Source organism: Neovison vison, chromosome 1 (genome assembly GCF_020171115.1).
Source record: "Neovison vison isolate M4711 chromosome 1, ASM_NN_V1, whole genome shotgun sequence".
Classification (NCBI taxonomy): domain Eukaryota; kingdom Metazoa; phylum Chordata; class Mammalia; order Carnivora; family Mustelidae; genus Neogale; species Neogale vison.
Window position 1 is genome coordinate 235,130,095 of NC_058091.1, and position 5,186 is coordinate 235,135,280.

The following is a 5,186-nucleotide window of genomic DNA, read 5'->3' on the forward strand; positions in this document are numbered from 1 at the left end:
CAGTCACAGTGTCTTCATGACCAACTGATGGCAAGAGATTCTCCTCCAAAACTCCATCCTAGCAGGCTGCTTCCTAGGACCACTCCTGGTACCCAAACTCATGGGCACATTCCTTGCCAGCACAAACTGAGAAAGAATCTCAAGGGCTGTATGAAGAAATACCCTCTGAGTTTTCTTCTTTCTGGGATCATGTGCTTATGTAGCACTGCTTCTCTATGGGTATCAACTCAATTGTCCCCTCCTCCACCATTCTCTCTCTCTCTCTCGCTCTCTCTCAATGCAAATTTCCCATACTCCTATGTGTACACAGCCAAGAATGACAGTCAAAAATCATTTTAAACCTCTCTTCAAATAACCAGCACTTATTATGTAGCATGATTTTTAATTCCAAATTCCAGGCAAAAACAAACCAACAAACAAAAAAACCTTTGTTATCTAGCCAAGGTCAAAGCTCATCAGCTTGGCCACAGTGGTTAAGAGGATAATGTGACATAGAGAAGACTTGACTCTTTTGGTCTATTCTTGCAGCAGGAACTCTGCAGAACTTGGGGAAGAGAAATAAAAGGGGAAGCAGGTACTGCAAACTTTTCTATTAGACATCACTTGTCTTTTTTTTTTAATTATTTTATTTTATTTTATTTTATTTTTTGACAGAGAGAGAGAGAGAGAGAGAGAGCACAACCAGGCAGAAATGCAGGCAGAGGAGAGAGGGAAGCAGGCTCCCCACTGAACAGAGCCCAATAGTCTCGATCCCAGAATCCTGAGACCACAACCCGAGCCGAAGGCAGAGGCTCAACCCACTGAGCCACCCAGGAGCCCCTAGACCTTCCTTGCCTTGACAGAGCTCAACCAGCTTATTGACACAGGTATGACTAATTTGCAGAATGAAATATACCACTTTTTTTCTGACAAATTATTTCTCTGGTTTCAATAAAACATGAGAAAAGCACAAGCTTGTTTCAAGACCAAGAGAATGGAAGTTCCACGAGAGTAGGAATTTTATCTACTTTGTTCAGTGATGTATTGTCAACGCTTAGAAAACTATCCACATCCTAGCGAGTTTTCAATCCATTTCTTAAGCGAATGAGTTAAGAAATGTCTGACATTAGAAAGATCTCTTTTCAAATCCCAAGTCCATGCATTGGATTCTGGCTGTTTTCTTGTGTATAAAATGAGGGACAATAACAACATTGACTTTACAGGCTTCTTTTGAAGGTCAAGTGAATATTGATACCGTCATGAATCGCAGTTCCAAGAGCACAAGAAGTGCTCAGTAAATGAGAAGGATTATTCAGAGGGTCATGCCAGGACAGACTGCAATGCAAACAAGCCAGAGAATGCAGAGTAAGTAACACTTTCCCAAGAGAAAGATGCATTTTCCTTTTTGGGTGAATTGAGATAAAAATACAGATAAGCAATTAGAGCAGAACCAAAGGCAGTCATCCCTGTTAAAGCAGATCCTTTCAATTGGTCACAAAAGAAAAAATAACTAGCAACAACTGCAGCCTCAACCCCAAAGTCTCTAGTGTACCCTTATGGTGCTGCCTCTGGAGAACAAGTGCCCTTCACCCTCCCTTCTCCACAGAAACTTTTACATGTTCCTGTAGGAGTCACCTGAGCAAAGTGAAATATACTACAGATGCCGTGTCTACACTGCAGAGACAGAGACCTTCCATATACAGGAAGCAGTCTAATTCTGAGCTAATTGCTTCTGGAATGAAGGCTGTGTCTAATTCTTTCCACCTGCTTTTTTTTTTTTTTTTTTTCCTTTTCTCCCCACCCCTTGCAAACAGCACAGATGGGGAAGAGAGAAGCAGACGATTCAAACTGGTACATTACGTGGGCACCAACAAGTTGGGGAAAAAACATCTTTGCATGGTGAGAAAAATTCCACTCCTTTCTTGGACAATTTCTAAAGTATTGGAAACCATGGCAACTAATATAAATGTAGCCAGTGCATTGTACATTCTCAGTCTGAAACAATAAAAAACAATCAATCTGTTAAAAAAAATTTAAAAATAAACATAATTTAGACAACAAACTCCAATAAACTTCTTATTCCTTTTGATGAAAACTTTTGAAAATTAGACATTTTGAAAGAGAAAAAGCTATTTAGATTAAGGTCCTCTAAATATATACACACATGTATTTCTATGTGTGTATATATATTGCTACACATATATTACATATGCGTTATATAGTATCCATACATATTATGTAGTATACAGTAATGTCTGTTTATAATATAGTATATAGCAATGCATAGGTATTATACATTTTATTGCATTATGCTTTATACACTGTATTGTATATTATATATTACATATGCATGTGTATATATTCTGTATGTCCCTCAAGGCTCAGTATGTTCATGGAACACAGTAATGAATAATTACAATTCTTAATTAATAAATGTAAGTGTGCTAATACATATAATATGCAATTAGTGTCATTTAACAATATCATTTTAGGAAAAAACTTGGCACTGGGAACACAGAGACAGACGAACATGATCCCTGCTCTGGGGCATATAGGCTAGTAGGCAAACCAAGACATTAGTCCCATAACCAACTAAATAAATATGTAATTAAAAACAGCTCTAGAGCTTTGTGCAGTGGCAGTATCGTAGCCAATGAGGTTTATCCGAGGCGCAATTATTGCTAATTGAAAAAAACAGCTCTAGAGCTCATTTGAAGGGTAACACACAGTCACATGAGTAACTATCACAAAGGAACTAATTGAGATGGGTGAACAGGAAAGTTATATAGAAAAATAAGGTAAGCTTTTGGCAGCATGAAAAACCTTCTGGGTACGGTTCTGCAAGTAAGTGTAAAATACCACATGGTGCTGAAAAGAGTCTATTAGTAGAAGACTGAGGAGAGAGACTGATCCCTGGCTGGCTCTCATTAGACATAACAAGCAGAGGGATCAATTATTTCTATTAGAGGAAGGAGCAAAGTTAAACCAGGTTCCTGTTACACCATGGAAAACTCTATTTAAAAGCTTGGCAAACAGCAGAATCATGGCGATGGAACAAGTCACTTATGGAATCAACTTCTCTGGGGACGCCAGAGGTGGTGAAAGGAAGGAAAGTTACTTGGGGGATTAAAAAAAAAAATCCTCTTAATAAAAAAAATGAATTTTTTCTCAGTATCATGAAAGCCATTTCATGAAACACTGCTCCAAAATGTCATGCAGACCCATGAGCCAATTAATTACAACGTTCTGCCATCTTCCTCTTTTCCTTATCTTGATTTTAGATTTCAAAGCCCAAAACAAACATTCATCAAAACTCCTCTCACAAGGGGGCACTACTAATTGCATTTTTGGAACACTAAATGCAACATATATTTTGTGTATATCATTCAATTTAGTTGATGGTTGGTCCAGAAATACAGCCCATATATTTGCATTCTGAGTTTTATGTATTAACTAAGACCAGGCTCCCTGCCCTACATTGGGAACTAAAAACTTAAAGCTTGCTTAAGAAATCAAATAAAAACAGCAACTAAAGCATACACCTGAGAAATTATCTTCAGATTATGTTTAGTTTTTCACATCCTGAAGCGGCCTGTTTCCTACCTTTAATAAGTTTGAGTTTGCTGTGCTCAGCATAATGGGTCGCAGCTGCCTGGATTTTCTGCCAGGGTGTGAGAAAAAATGGAGTTATTATTAGAGCTTGGTATAGCAACCTGCCTGGCCAATGTAAATTTTAAGATTCAATTGTTTATTGGTTGTGAATTTTCCATTATAAGGGCACCTAGGAAGTTTCTTCACTAATAGAGGAGTCTAGAGAAATCAGCTGAAATCAGAAAACTGGTTGACCCATCCATAATGTCAGAGTCAACAATAGAGACATCAGACCACACAGAATGGGGCTGCCCTCAAAATGAATAGTGATAGCCAGCAATTTCCAGGACTTGCAAGTAAAGCTCATGATGTTTTAAATTAGAAGCTTTTGCAAAAGCATTACTTGAATAGAGACATATGTTTGAAATCACTCTTGGCTGAGATTCCCCCAGAAGCACATTCTGAATAAGGATTGGGATACAAGTGGTTTATGGAAAGAACATCAGCAGGAAAGAGAATACCATCCCAGAAAAAGGAAGAGAGCTAGTCCGTGTGCATTATTTAGTGCACGACCACCATCAGCAATGTAACTTAAACTCATGGGGAAATGTGCAGATTTTGTTGAAGATGCCTCAAAACTATCCTATCCAAAAAGCAAGAGATCTGGGTTATTTATACACCTACCTGAAGCAGCTCCGAGGGGAATTAATTCCTTGGCATTTGGGGCCTGCTAGGAGTAGGAGCAGTGCCACCTTTAGTGACTTTGGTTAAAGCCCTAGGGCACACAACATGCAGATGTTGGCAGGCAAGGAATACACTCCAAAGTTAGAAAGATGGCTGGGGGCACTCACAGAGATTGCCTCAGAACTCCTCCTTCTGAGGATGGATATTCTAGCCAATGAAAATTGGAGAGGTACAATGTCAGCTCCACTAAATGAGTATTAACATTCAGGAGTACGGAGTTGATGGGGATTCTAAAAGGAGATGGAGGACGATTCTGTAACCCAGTAAAGATGTCTGCCAGCAGACAGTAGAAGGGACCACCCCCATGCAAGCCACGTGCATGCCATCCTTGCTCTGTGTGAGGTGTCCGCAAACTCTCCTGTAAGGAGATGGAGCAATATTTTAGGTAAATATAGGAGCCATTGCAGGTCACAGTATCATCTCTGTCACACACTCTTCTTGGTTTGTTGCTTGGTTTTTACTTTTTAAAAATGCTTGTTAAAACAGTTTTAGCTTGCAGCCTACACAACAGGCTGATGCTGGCTGCTCGTTATTTGCAAATAGATAAGTAACCCTCAGCTGCCTGTGTGAAGACCTCCTCTATGTCTCTTAAAAATTACATTTTAAATGTAACCAGCAAGGTCTTAGACACTGCAAGTGCCACCCACCACCACCCTGTCCCAGAGGTTCTTGACATGCTGGCTGAAATCCTCTTACCTACTTCAAATCCTTTAATTTAAAGAAAAGTGAGGTCTAGAGAGAAAAAGGCCTTGTTCAACATCAAATGCTTCACGTGTCATTACCTAAAAAATGTTTAGTGGGTGCTAAGGCCTTTATTAAACCAGAACACATAAAAGTGGGATAGTAAATCCAAATTCCATAATACAAGAAGC

At 39.2% G+C, this 5,186-nt stretch overlaps 1 non-coding gene across 1 annotated transcript; it reads left to right on the plus strand.

Moving 5' to 3' along the window:
• The first annotated feature begins 2,603 nt into the window (after positions 1-2,603).
• Positions 2,604-2,742, plus strand: LOC122897324. The gene has a single exon (XR_006382513.1). It is a non-coding gene; the product is annotated as a U4 spliceosomal RNA (small nuclear RNA).
• The last annotated feature ends 2,444 nt before the right edge of the window (positions 2,743-5,186 follow it).